The sequence below is a fragment of the Malaclemys terrapin genome, chromosome 5 (assembly GCF_027887155.1).
Source record: "Malaclemys terrapin pileata isolate rMalTer1 chromosome 5, rMalTer1.hap1, whole genome shotgun sequence".
NCBI lineage: Eukaryota > Metazoa > Chordata > Testudines > Emydidae > Malaclemys > Malaclemys terrapin.
This window is the reverse complement of record NC_071509.1, coordinates 8,523,583-8,538,227: the sequence shown is the minus strand read 5'-3', so window position 1 is coordinate 8,538,227 and position 14,645 is coordinate 8,523,583. Positions and strand designations below refer to the sequence as shown.

General features: G+C 42.3%; 1 protein-coding gene across 1 annotated transcript in view; it reads left to right on the top strand.

Annotated features, from left to right (window-relative positions):
- Positions 1 to 14,645, top strand: part of PTPRA (protein tyrosine phosphatase receptor type A) — a 245,300-nt gene that overhangs the window by 28,119 nt on the left and 202,536 nt on the right. The window contains exon 2 of the mRNA XM_054028788.1: positions 12,852 to 12,953. The gene's annotated coding sequence lies outside the window, so the exon portion shown is untranslated. The remainder of the gene's footprint in view (positions 1 to 12,851; positions 12,954 to 14,645) is intronic.

Sequence of the window (14,645 nt, the reverse complement as noted above, 5' to 3'; positions counted from 1 at the left end):
TGAGTGTAAGCTCACCTCTGAGCCATAGGGGAGAAACCAGCCAGCACTTTGGGCAGAATTTACCAGTGTTGTGCAAAGACACCAGACAAATGGTTACTCTGGCCAAAAGGGCCATGGGATTTTAACAGCTAACCAAGAGCAGAGGCCATTGGGTAATAAGGTCTCATCTGAAACACACAGACTGTAAACGGCATTGTACTATGTTTGTCTACCACAAACATATGAAAGGCTGAGACAGCTGTGCTGTCATTTGAGTGTGCGGTTTCAGGAAGCTGAGGTATTTTCAAACAAATGCTAGGCCATCTCACCTGGATGCTCCACGTAGGTAGCCAGACATAAAAATATTCCTTTACCACACCTTTGTGAGGAAGACTTTCAAGAGAGAATTTGCAGTCTTTCCCCTCACTAGAAGAAAAATCTTCCTGCCCAACCATACAAATCAACAACCCAGTCAGTCCCAAACAATTAAACTAAGAAAAGCCAAGGCTCATTATAAAAGCTTTAACTAACTGACCGTTATCTAATGAAACAAGCTAATTCTAAAGACCAAAAAAAATCAACCACATACTGTGTTCAACACTTTCCAGAACTGTAAGGAACAGTTTGTATAGTCAGCTCCAGTGTAGAGCCAACAGGCTGCATTGGAAAAGCCAGTCATTTCCTGGTAGGTTAACAAACAACTTTTTCATCAGTCAGAATACAGGATATGATACACAACCCTCAGAAATGAAACCGTTACTGAAGTGCCATCTACAGTGGAAAAGAACCCTGGTGGTTGCATCTGGGCTCAGCAATAGGTGTTAAGTATATTTTTGCCAGAAGATGTACTTGACCTGTTTTCCAGCCCAATGTGAATTCCACATGGAGAGGGATTTGTGTGGTGTTTTTTTCCTGCTTAAGATGACAATTCTGTTAGGGGTTAACCCTCAGCAAATCCATAGCATAGTTTCTTGACAAAGTTTGTAGTCTTATTAACCATCTGTACAAAATAGAGCAAACTATTTGGCAATCAGAAAATAATCACAATGTTCAGTGTGGGCGCCAACATTGTTATCACAGCACTTGGTTGCCAGTGTGTCTGCATTTCTTGTTTCTGGGCACACATCAATTTCTAACTAATGGAGGCTAGGAGAAACTTTCCCTAGGGACAGGTTCTCCCATAACTGCCTATTGCAAGGCTCCTTACACCTTACCCTGAGGCAGCTGGTACTAGTAACTGACCCAAAGGATACTGGACTAGCAGGTGCTTAGTTCAATAAAGCAATTTCTATTCAATTAGTTTTAAACACAATTGATTACAGCCCTAACTTGGGTAGGTCTGGGTGGACGACGACGACTCTATGTAAGCAATACTACAAGAGTTGATGCAGGAAGAGACAGTCGGCAGCCTTAACATAGTGGCTGCCCTGGTAGTTGACGACCGCTTAAGTCAGGGATGGCCAATCTGTGGCTCTGGAGTCACATGCGACTCTTCAGAAGTTAATATGTGGCTCCTTGTATAGGCACTGACTCTGGGGCTGGAGCTACAGGCGCCAACTTTCCAATGTGCTGGGGGGGCTCACTGCTCAATCCCTGGCTCTGCCACAGGCCCTGCCCCCACTCCACCCCTTCCTGTCCCCTCCCCTGAGCCTGCAGTGCCCTCACTCCTCCTCCCTCCCCCAGAGCCTCCTGCATGCCACAAAACAGCTGATCAGGAGGTGTGGGAAGGGAAGGAGGGGGTGGGGCTGCTGGTGAGCAGGAGGCGCTGGCAGCAGGGCAGCTAATGGGAGGGGGGTGCTGCTGCTGATGTATTATTGTGGCTCTTTGGCAATGTACATTGGTAAATTCTGGCTCCTTCGCAGGCTCAGGTTGGCCACCCCTGGCTTAAGTGATAAGCACAAGTAATATGAAGAGTGCTCCTCAGGGCCCATTTACAGTGTGAGGGATACAGGGATTCAGACATCGATGTGCAGGACACAGATACCTTGGAAAGACCTTTCTGTATCGGAAGCAGAGCAGGGAAGGTAGTGCTTCACATATGAAGGCGGGATACTGGGATAAGGGTGTATGTTTCTCATTCATTAGTTCACCCATGTTTCTGAAGACCCCATTGCTGGCTCCATATTAGAGTAGCTTATGTATTGATTTCTCTTACTAGATGTAGAGAGGTTGCTGCCTCAGTAGACAAGCAGTGCATCCTCCTTCCACTTACCACCCCTTTGTATTATGTTTAAACGACATTTTAGCATTTGGACAGATGACTGTGCATGTGCCCTCTCTTTCTGTGAAGCTCTGTTCCAACTGGTGGTCATCTGCATGGACACACGTACTGCAGGATCCAGACTACTGCTTGGTTGAAGTGATGTGGAATAGGATATGGAGTTTTTCACCTCTAGGTTGCCAGCTCAACTTCATCATTGTTCATTCCAGTCCTTTGATCAATTATAATAATTGAAAGCTGTTAACATCCGAAGGTGGTGGTTTGATGGTTAGTTTAGAGTAGTGATTCTCAAACTTTCACACAGCAAGCCTCTGAGTGTGGACCCCTCCTTATAAATTAAAAATGCATTTATTTAACACTATTTAAAGTGGTATTTGTATGTTTGTTAATACTACTTTTCACAGCAGACTTAACATCCCATTGCCACTCGTGCTTCTGGTGGCTGTGCCGCCACCTTCAGAGCTGGGTGGCTCTGCAAGCAGCGCCACTGCCAGCAGCAGTGCAGAAGAAAAGGTGGCAATGGGTAGTAACTCTGCTATGAAAAGTGGTATTTGTATGTTCATTAATAGCTAGTAAGTCTAGTGTGAAAAGTGATATCTGGGAGGCATGTACTTGTGACCCCCATGTAATAACCTCATGACCCTCTGAGAACCCCTGGTGTAGAGTGAATTGGTGGCCCAGTTCTGTTCCTAGTGGACTGCTATCCACATCACATAACCATTGAGTGGCCAAGGACATATTAGCCATGGAGAATGAACACCTTTAAGGCAGAGTTAGTCTATCATCATGGTATCTGTGGGGAAGCTAGCATTACTGTTGTCCATGCCTCATCTGTTCTGTGCAGAAAAAGTCAGCTCCAGCATCAGAAATCAAAAATCAAAGTGGGGGTAAATTCCTTAACTGCTCAGTTTTCCTGTTGCTGAATCTACTTTGTCACCCAGTCTCTGGCCTGGCACCTGAGTGCAGTTTCAGGTTTCCATTAGCTATATTTGGCGCCTGCATCCCCTGCCACTTCAACAAAAATACTGAAAGTGGTGTCGAGAGTCTGCCAGGTCACCCCCGGCCAGTATTCATCACACAAACAAACATGGTTTTCAAGGCAAGCATTTAGTTTTTCTGGCTTAAAAATTAGGAAGGGGTTTGTGGGTTGGGTTTTTGGGTTCGTTCCCATTGGTTTGGAGAGAGGAAATGAAAATGGATGGTTTCAAATGGTCTAGTGGGGAGACTTCCAATACTGTATAATTACAAGTACAGGCAGCTTGTAAATCCTGGCAGCATCAAGTCTAGAATTACTCTTACACATTCAACTGAGCTGTTTTCAAAATGACTAATTAGCAGAAATGAGCATTGCAGATGGGTGAATGGCTCCTTTTCAAGTTCAGTGCAGTCCACGGTAAACAGTGGCCATGAATTTCATATCAACTGGTGGGCTTCTGTCCCCCAGGAACTAAAGGCACCATCCTGCAAGGTGGCAGGTGCTTCTGTCTCCCCTTGACTTCCGTGTGAATTGAGAGAAGCTGCAAGATTGCACATTGAGAAAACTCAAGTATCAGAGGGGTAGCCGTGTTAGTCTGGATCTGTAAAAAGCAACAGAGTCCTGTGGCACCTTTAAAACTAACAGGCCAACACATCTGTTAGTCTTAAAGGTGCCACAGGAGTCTCTGTTGAGAAAACTGATTCAGATAAAAAAAACCTGGCATATTCAAACTCAAAAAAACCCCACACAGAAAGATAAAATCTGGCTTTTTGCTGCTAGTTCAGGCTGGAGAGAGGCAGTAATAGTTGTGCAGGGCAAGATGTCACAGGGTGGCCATAAGAGAATTGAGCAGTGGCGAACATGCAATTTTTTTCTTTAAAGAGGAACTGTAGCTGTTCCAAGCAATGTGTACCTGCTGCTAGCTGCCTAGTGGCTCTCCAGGCCCTCCCTCAGAAGATTGCATTGCTTTTGGGCAACAGAGGGGATCAAGTGCTGTAGCGAGGCCCCCTGTTAATGCTCTGTTACTGACTAAATAGTCTACCCTGCTGCTGCACAGTTGTGTAAGTATCAGAGGGGTAGCCATGTTAGTCTGGATCCACAAAAACGAGGAGTCCGGTGGCACCTTAAAGACTAACCGATTTATTTGGGCAGAAGCTTTCATCTGAAGAAGTGTTTTTTTTACCCACGAAAGCTTATGCCCAAATAAAGTTGTGCTAAGAAAAGACAAGGGGAGAGCGCTTAGGAGTGTGCCCCCCTAAAGCAAGAAAGCACTTGGTATTTCATAACTAACTTTTCTAAGCTCAGATTCCTGTGTGAAAAGTGCAGTATACAGGACATTGTGTAAATTAACACATGCACCCTGGAATATGCAATATCCTGGCTAGACGACATCTAGCTCCCCACTAAGATTTAAAAGGTGTTCATGCTGACAAGGGAAAGAAAGGTTTGGGTGGCCCAAAGGATGATAACAAAGGCTCATTTAGGCATTTAAGAAAGTTTTTCCAACTATGAGATGAGTTAAACTGTTTCCCAAGAAAAGCAAGCAGCGGATGCTCCATTGTGTGGGACATTTAAGAAACACGGTGGAATATTCTGTAAGGACCAACCCTAAATTAGAGATCTGTGTTTTGGTGTTAGGACAGTTTGCTCAAGGAGACTAAGGGCTGGCAGGATCACAAAGATTTCCAGCATTTTTGTGGACATACTATAATCGCATACCAATGTCATTGAGGGATGCAGAGGCGTTCCAGTGGGAGGTGCATCAATCCCCTGACCAGTAATGGAGAATCAGTTGCATTCTGACATCACTGCTGTAGGGAAAGCCAACATGCCAGCTGATGGAGGAGCACCTGTAATGTACTTTACTCTGAGCCTCCAACCTGGTTAAACCTAGGCTGGGTCCTGTGATGTTGGAAAAGGCTCTAGTGCCTGCAAGGTTTGCAGACTCTCCAGGATACTTGGCCTAGGAAGAAGCAGCTGGGGCGGGAGAGGGAAGTCCCCTGTTTCCCACAAATATTGGGGAGACGAGGACTTGTGGAGGGGTTCCCTTGGAGGCAGAATTCTTTCAAACTTGAACTTCCCAGTGAAATTGCTGGGGCAATCTGAGTTCCAGCTGCTCTGCTCTCTTCTCCCGCACCCCACCCCAACTGCAGGGTTTAGGTTGTGAGGAAAGATGGTCTTTTAGTTTAAGGTAATGGATTTGTTTTGGGGAGATCTGGGTTCAATCTACAGCTTTCCTTACAGACTCCTGGTATAACCTAGGGTAAGTCAGTCTGTCTGCCTCAGCCGCTCACCCATAAAAATGGGGGTGATGCTTCATTTATCTGTCTAGTCTATTTATATTTTAGGTTCTTCAGGGAAGGGAACTGTCTCTAGCTATATCCGTACAGTGCAGAGCACAATGGGAGTCCAGTCTTTGTTAGGGCTTCTAAGCACCGCTGTGATACAAATTATGAACAAGCACACCATTATGAACCTGTCAGCACAGTTCTGCTTGCAGTGCCCTTCTGAAATGAGGAATCATTTGTAAGAAATAATTAACATAATTCTAAATGAAGCAAGGAATAAAAAGATGCCATAAAATTAACTCCTGAGAAATAGGAGTTCACCTGTGGTAAATCAGAGGTTCTCTCTACAAACCCCAGGATGGAAAAATCTTTTTATAACTAGGTTGACAATTTTAAATTTAATTTGTGTTAAGACCTACACTTATAATCTGTTTAAAATAATTTAAATTAAATACAAACGCAAACAAACTAAGCAGTACGTTTGCTGCCAAATTTTAAAGCAAGTTCCACCAGTTCAGTGGTTGGACTGACTGAGCACCTGAAATCAGAGTTTGTTGCAGTGCTAAGCCAGCTTTGGCCAGCAGCAGCCTCTTGTGCGGGTACAGAGAGAATATTCTACTAGTTCAGTTCAGCGACTAATTCATTCAAAGTTAAGGCAATTGGACATTCAAGAAGTGAATTTTATTCCAGTCCATGAATAAAAACTAGGTGTGCGAGGATGAGATTAGTAGTCGAAAAACATTGTGACCAGAAACAGTCAGTTCAAGTAACTAATTAGATATTTTTTGTTTAATAATCAATTTTATATGCAAAATGTGTTTGAATAAACATACTTCCTTATCTATCCAGCATATTTAAAGTAATTTTGTTGAATAAAAAATGTTTGAGCATTTTAAATTGTTAGAATTTCCATCCAAATAATTTGACAAATCACAAGTAAAAAATGTCATCACCTACTAAATAGAAAATGGTACTTCTTAACATAATAAAGTAAAAATGTAAGAGTCTGAATAAATGTAAGTTAAACTATGTAATTGCTTAAATAATATGTATAGATAGTCTGTCCTCCTGGCAAGCAAAAAGAAGCACCAAATTTAGTTTAAGGGTTAAATTTAGTTGTAATTGTAAATTACCATGGTTTTTATGGTTGCCCGTGAATCAAAATCAACTTTTTTTTTTTTTATTTAAAGGAAAGAAATTAAAAAGTACAAGTGCAAAACGTGATTTAAAATGACTTAAGTCAAGGTTTTCTGCTTGTTGATTGAAATCAGTGGTTTAAATTGCTTTGATTTTTAAATCAGTCCATTCTGATGCTGGTGGAAGTTGCCAGACTGATTTTTTGTGAGATGGGAGTTGGTGGTTTCAGTCCAAACAAAAAGGGACGTGTCACATTAACTATTAACAAAGGACCAAATCCTAACAGAGCTCAGTACCTCTCAGGATTTGATCCAGCATTAGCACCCTTGTAAACAGCCTCAGCAGAGACCAAAGATGTTTTTTGCCACCAACCTTGGTAGACTTGAATAGTTAGGGTGCCATATCATATCTACTGTCTCAGTGAGTTAGTCCCCTCAGTGACTTTCTTTGCATTAGAATTGAGGATCTAAGATGCAGTCTTTTCAAAGCTGTCCACGTATTCATCTGACAGCCCCAATTTATCAATGTGCTTTGGATGCACCCATGAAACAGTAGGAGGTAATGGGGTTGTTGTGCATGTATGTTGTACTGGCCTTGTCTTTTCTTATTGTGACAGTGCATGCTTCAATTTCATCTTTTTTAAAATTAAAATTGGAATGGGGCAGGGGGCCAATAGAACACTGCTTAGGATGCTCCAAAACTTTGGGGAAGTTTGGACCTGATTGTTCATCTGAACTTCCTTTTGGGTCCATTTCTGTTTTGGGCCTGAACTGAAACAGTGAATCTGAACACATCCAAGCTTCAGAGAAGTCTGACCCCTTTTGCTTGGGAGAGAAGTGAGGCTGGGCGAGAGAAGAGAGGGGTTAGGGAGAGCTGTAGATCTATGGACTCTTCCAAATGTGCTCTTGTGAGGAAAAAGGTAGAGAAAATCAATTAAATCCAGTTCAGAGCTCAAATTGTGTACAGTGTGTTGGGTGAACTTCATGACCTGGGTTTATGCTCTCTCTCTAATGTACTAGACAACTCTTCACTTCGGGGAAAGTGGGATTTGAATCTGTATGTCTTGACTCAGCCTTTTTGACTCAGGCTCAGCTTTTGAAAGAAAGGGTTTTTGTTTAATTCAGAAAAGTCCAGCTAGCCTTATTCCTCTCTTCAGGTTTCCCCCCTGAAGAGTACAGCTTCACTGGATTCTGTAGAACCTGTCTGATTTCAGCCAGACAACTGCATATAGTCAGTCCCTCCCTCCTTTTTAATGTTTTTTATCTTATTCATAAGTTGGTTCTATCCCTACTCACAGCAGCATGCTGTCAAAAGCTTACCAGTTTTATTATCCCATTCATAACTTTTCTTACCTCTTGCTGTGCTTTTTTTTTTTTCTTCTTAAGTTGGTTCTAATGCAAAGAGGTTTTTTAAATCTTTCCTGGCTTTAGCTGGGGGATCCAGAATTTTAATACCTCCCTAATCTTGTGGACTTTCTTCAATTTGTTGCAGTTCAATAATTCTGTTTTCTCCCCAGTGTGTTCCCGTTTATTAAGGTTTGGCTCCCATTGGACATTTTAAATAGCCAGTAAGCCAAGAGGAATTAGAGCAATTTATTAGTTATTTCAAGCTAGATAGCTTGTTCTCTCCAGTGTGGTGTTTAATTTTAAAATTAAATCTGCCTCCAGTATTGTTGAAAGGTATTAACTTGATAGACATCCTGGAAGACTGAAATCCTCTGTTCGGAGGACAGTTATAGCATGAGTAGCAGCAATGCAAGCTCTCCAGCCAACGTGCCTAATGTGTGACCCAAAATGGCCATGTTGAGGGGGGTCAAAAGAGTTCATTCTCCATGTCCCATTCAATCCTTGACCCCTTTGCTGGAACAGCTGACCAGATGGGTCAGTTAGTGCAAATCATGATGGTGTTTTGTCTGATGTGGGCACCAGTTATGAATTGGAGAGGGACCCACCAGCTCGCTTCACATACCAGACTGGTGAACAACTTTTGGTCAATTGCTAAGCTGGACTTATGTTGTTACCTTTCATAAAGATCCCAGATTTTACTGGTAATATGGGGGTGAATGTCTCTGTATCCTGTTATCAAACTCTTAAACCAAGCCATATGGTTCTCTGTCCTGTTATTACTAACAAAATTATGATCTCTGCTACTTTTATCAGGTGAATTGCCCCACTCCCATGCCTCGCATGTGAATTGCAGTAGCCAGCTGTGTGTCTTTTTATTTCATGTTCCATGGTACATGAAACACACAACTATCATCTGGGGTAGCATAGAGTCTGGGAGGTGCCTCTTCTGTTTGGTCACTACCATCCAGTTTTTACTTTCCAGTTATTAACTAGGGTTCCACATCCTGCCCAGTGGCAGCCTGTCTGGAGCTGCCAAGCAGCTGCATTGTTTATCTAATTACAGTAATTGGGGCCATAAGTACTCTGAGCACCTCATAATCTTCAATGTAGTTACCACAATACCCCTGTGAGGTAGGGCAGTGCTATTGTCCTCATTTTACAGACGGGGAACCAAGACACAGAGACAGTGACTTACCCAAGGTCACACAGGAAGTCTCTGGCAGACAAAGGAATTGAATTTGCCCTAAGCAATGGACCATCCTTCCTTCCTTCCTTGGTGGCCTGCACCAAGTTCTAGGTTGAGATGGAAAGGTGAATAGCAGACATCCAGAGAGAATTTTTTGTATGACTGCCTGCATTCAGATGTCTCAAGTCTCTGTTTTGCCACTGATGTTTACTAGTAGTTATCTAAGAGCTCACTCTTGCATGATGCTGGTTACCCTCAGCTCTCATTGATTTCACTGAAAACTGAGAATGCTGAGCCTCTTTCTTGTAGGATCAGGCCCTGAGAGTTTAAGACGCGGTCAGAAGTCCCCAGTAGAGGCAGCTCTGCCAGTGGGTCATTACCCCATTCTGGAAATATGAGAAACCAAACGTACTGTCACTTCAATTCTGTGCTCCATTTTATGTTAATTAAATCAAATAGCTCTGCTAGATCCATGTGGGGCATCCGCTCCGGTGCCCCAGCCTATTCAGTGCATAATCAGGTGGGGGGCGGCAAAGCGGCAGCAGGACTCTGGTCAGTAGCCTGGAAGCTGTGCAGAGGATAAAAAGGGACTTTCAAAAATAACCTTAATGAGCACACACATGTATAAGGCTAGTTATAGTGCCAATCTTTTTATATTGGCCGTGACCGGCTACCATTCCCCAAAGTCCGTGTGGAATTTCAGCAAGCTGAAATGAAATGTCTGAGAACCTAGCTGTTTTTGCAGACTTTGCTTGATTCTAGATTAACGGTATCCTTTTTGTCATTCGCTTTAATTTCTTAACGTCTAAAATTTCCCTTCCTTACTGAAACCACCACCGTACACCTCCAGAAAGTGGACACAGTGGATTCAAGAGCATGTGAGCCATGCATTCCTTTCAAAATGTTGAGGAGTACAAATGCTTTGCAAGAGTCCTGCATCATATTTGCCTTTTTAAAAAAGGTGGCTCAGAATAAATTATTCTAAAGGATGTTTTCCTCAGCATTTTCACATGTTTAGTCTTAAATTTTGCTGGTCTGTGAATACTGAGACTTGAAAGGGTTGTATTAACATTTTTAACTCCATCTGTAAATCAAGCTGTTTTTCTGCATCTTACAGCATCACCTGTCATAAAGATTCTGCGATCAGACATCAACTGATAATTGTATTTTTAATGTGCAAGGCAGAACAAAATCCAGATTGCTCCACCATGGACTGGCTTTGCAGGGCTAATGATAGTAAAAACCTACTGCTTTTGGCACTTAAAACTGGTATGGGCAAAGCATTAGGAAATTACATAGTCTAGGGGCCAAGATGATCTAATGCACCTTTCATATCTAACTTTAAGAATCAGACCTTGTGGTGACCTCTGACTTTTTTTTTCCTGTTCAGAAGCATTGGTGGCTTTCCTAACTTTTCTCTGCATCATTGGCTTGCTCACAAGTTTTCTTTTTAATAACGTTAACGCTACATTTTATGTATCTTGTATCTGCCTGATTCCAGTTATTAACTTTTTTAAGAGAACTTTTCACTGGCAAAAAAGAATTCTGCTCACAAAACATTACCTGTAACTTCTTTTCCCCATTTTACAGAGGGAGAAACCTGAGAAGGGTAAGTGACTTGCCCAAGGTCTCGCAGTGAGCCAATGGTACTGAATCCATAAGTCCTGATTAGTCTAGTGATTACAGAACAGGAGAGATCATGTTCTCTCTGTACTGGTAATAACTCTTTGGGATGAGGGGCTCTAGCTACACTATATTTCTCTTCCCTCTTTTATTTAATCACTAGGGAGACTTAAATAAAATCTGTTCCCTAGGATTTCATCATTTCATGCTGCTTAATCCCCACCTGAAGTCACAATCCCCTGTGCATGACTTTATAATCATAATTATGGCAACCACAATGTTATAAATAGAGGAGTAAAACCTGTAACCTTTATGCCACCAATATTCCCACTTACTCCCTTAAGAATTTGGGGGTTAAGAGTAATGTAGAATTCATCCTAGAGATGAGTCCAAAGCACACCCCAGGAGTCAAACCTCCCCGAACTTTTGGAAAGTTACAATTTGAATTTGTGGGGGGTGGAGGGGGTACTTGTCTCTAGTTACAAACAGGATTACGGGCTCAGGTAGTGACTAAGCAGCAGAATCTGATTGATCAATGCTATTTTCATGAGGACATCTCTAGTAATGTGACAGAAAGGGAGAAAAGGTTTCTGAATAGTATTAGAAATGGGCCTGGGCTGTGGAGGTCACATCCAAACTTCTCTAAGGTCTGGGGGTATTTGGGCCCATCTCTTTATAAATATACTTCAGCATTCCTTGTTCAGTAGCTTGTTTGTGTGAGCAGTGTGACTGACATTTCTCTTGCACATGTTCCCAGGCATGGTTTGGTCTCTCCCAAAAGGTATCTTTTTATTCTGTTTTATTTTCCCTCTCCCTGATGCGGCAGAGGGAAAACAAGGTTTATGTTGTCAAGGCCTGACTCTTGCTCTCCTCTGCGAAAAGGTGCCAACTCTAGACCTGTGTAGGAATTATCTGGAAGCAGCTATCCTGCTTTTTTCGTCTTTTCTAAAAGATTAAGATTGTGAAAGACTTGTCCCTTTTTTTCAACTAACTTTTTTGATCAAAAAACTTTTGTTCAGCCAATTTAAGGACTTATTTTATTTAGAGTGTGTGTGTGTGTGTATGGTTTTTTCTATTAACCTTATTAATGCAGTATCTGAGCACCTCATATCTATTTTTGGGTTTAACATCATTACACTCCTATGAGGCAGGGGAGGATTATTATCCCTATTCTATAGATAAGGCACTGGGGTACAGAGAGATTAAGTAACGTGTCCAAGGTTACGCAGTAAGTCTGTAGCAGAGCCATGGGTTGAACCCAGATCTCCTGAGTACCAGTTCAGCACCTTAATAATAATAATCTTCTCTAGGAAGGATCTTGTCTTTGAAGCTTCATGGTTTAGACCAGAGATTGGTTTAGAAATAGGTTATGGGGATATATAGAGCCTTTCATATCTAGGCTTGTATTAAATCTGGGGGTACAATCCTGGTCCCCTTGACTTAAATGCAGGGAGGGTTTCATTCCATGTCAATAACGGTTTGTCACTAGTGTAGATGCGAGAGCTGTTTGGGGGCAGTAGTGCTGTTACTTCAAAAGGACCACCACGCACTTTGGCAATTATAATCTCATGTGGCTAGACTCGGGAGAGAGCGAGTGACCTGGCTGAATGAGCTATGGAAACTGAACTCCTCTTTCATCCTTGGAGAATGCTGGTGTAGTGATATGTTTACCTGTACTGCTGATAACCGGAAGACTTTAATCTCTAATGCTTCCAGCCCAGAAGGGGTGGGGTTCTTGTTGCTTAGGTAGGATCTGTCTACTATAAGGCCAGAATTCTTCACAAATCTGAAAACCTGAGGAGGAGAATCCTCAAAGGAAGGAAATTGAGAGAAGTAGGTTGGATTTTTTTTTTTTCCTTACCCCACTCAAATGGACTAAAGGCTGATGCCAACCAGAACTCTAGTTCTGACTGTGGAGGAGTTTGTCAATATCTTCTGAAGCATTTATAAAGAGTTACTGAGCATGTCTCAAAAGCATTGGGATAATGTTCATACTCAGATAATACTCTTCCTTTGCTCACATAGCTGATCACAAGCAGCTCCGTATACTCCTTTTATTTATTTATATATATATTTTTGGCTGTTCTTCCTTTAGAATGACTGAGGAGACACTTCTTTAAAATTTGCTTGGCTCTGCACTTCACACATAGACTCTACACAGAGATTGAGAATTGCTTTCCAGCACTTTATGTGAACTGTAAGTACGATTTGGACATGGAATTCATTTATTTATTTTTTGTAAAGAAAAGATTTTGATGAAACTTCAGGGATTTTCCTGAGGCTGGGAGGAGTTCGTACCTTTCCCATGGCTTAGGTTAGGATCACTTATAGCTTGGACTAGAGGCTCTGGTAAGAGGGGTCACTTCAAGAGGTTCCTTGGATATTTTTTTTTGGGGGCCCCCCTCACCACAACTTTGGGCATAGATAGGTGAGTGCTATCTTCACAGTAAGGTGGTCTCATCCTGATCCCAGTTGCACAAGTATAATTCCAGTGATTTTAATGGAGCTGCTCTTTATTTTACCCCACCTAGAGCAGAATCAGACCCACATATTTTAAAGGGATGCATCCATGTAAAATACTTTTTTATTTTTAAAAATAAAATGTACTTACTTGCATTACAAATATCTTAAATCAATACAATGGAAGATTTTTACAAATACGTGTGTGTGCATGCCAGTCAAAAGTGCATGCACAGTAATCACAATGACACATACTTGGCAATTAATGAATTGACTCAGTAAATTGAATCTCACCCAACCTGCCTCTGCAAAAGCTGCTTTAAATAGATTCAGAAGTTTTGTAGAATCTTTACAGATGCCTCTGAGGCACTGTGATCTGGTGGATGGGGCACTAGACCTGAACTCCTGTCTGTTGGGTTCTGTTCCTGGCCCTGCCATTGACCTCCTATGTGACATTGGGCAAGTCATGTCACACTTCTGTGCCTCAGTTTCTCCTCTCACCCTTCGTCTTCTCTGTATAGATTGTAAATTTTTTGCCGGGCTGTCGGTAGAGTGCTGTGCACAGTCGAGCCCGAACCTTTAGATAAGGGGTTCTCTCAACAATTTTTTTGGTGGCCTCAGAGTGCCGGTGGCTGCTCTGACAGTTTTTCCTAAAATACTTGCCACATGCAGCCACTGTGGCGGCATTTGACAAACGCGGCTTTAGATGCTATTGTAATATTAATAAATAATGAAGATCTTAAAGAAAAGTGTTACAGTAATGAGATTTTGTTGGTGATTTTGTGATGTGAACATCCACTTACATTTTATAGCACTACCCTGAGTTGTAGTAATTCAGTTTTTTAAAGACATTGCTAGTATGTTCAGGCAACTGTGTGTGTGTGTGTGTGTGTGTGTGCGCGCAAAAATCAGGCCATGTCCGAGTTCAGTGCTGCATGTGCAATATTAACTCTGTCCTCTTGTGTATGTGTGTATCCATTAAGGAGAATGCAACACTTCTTCATGGCTTCACAAATTGTCCTTTGCCAGCACAAATAAACAAGGCTGCCATAGGAATGATTCCCCCAGTTTAACATAAGAACGGCCATCCTGGGTCAGACCAAAGGTCTATCTAGCCCAGTAACCTGTCTTCCGACAGTGGCCAATGGCAGGTGCTTCAGAGGGAATGAACAGGGATCAAGTGATCCATCCCGTCGCCCATTCCCATCTTCTGGCAAACAGAGCCTAGGGACACCATCCCTGCCCATCCTGGCTAATAGCCATTGATGGACCTATCCTCCATGAATGTATCTAGTTCTTTTTTGACCCCTGTCTTGGCCTTCGCAACATCCTCTGGCAAAGAGTTCCACAGGCTGACTGTGCACTGTGTGAAGAATTACTTCCTTTGGTTTGTTTTAAACCTGCTGCCTATTAATTTCATTTGTTGACC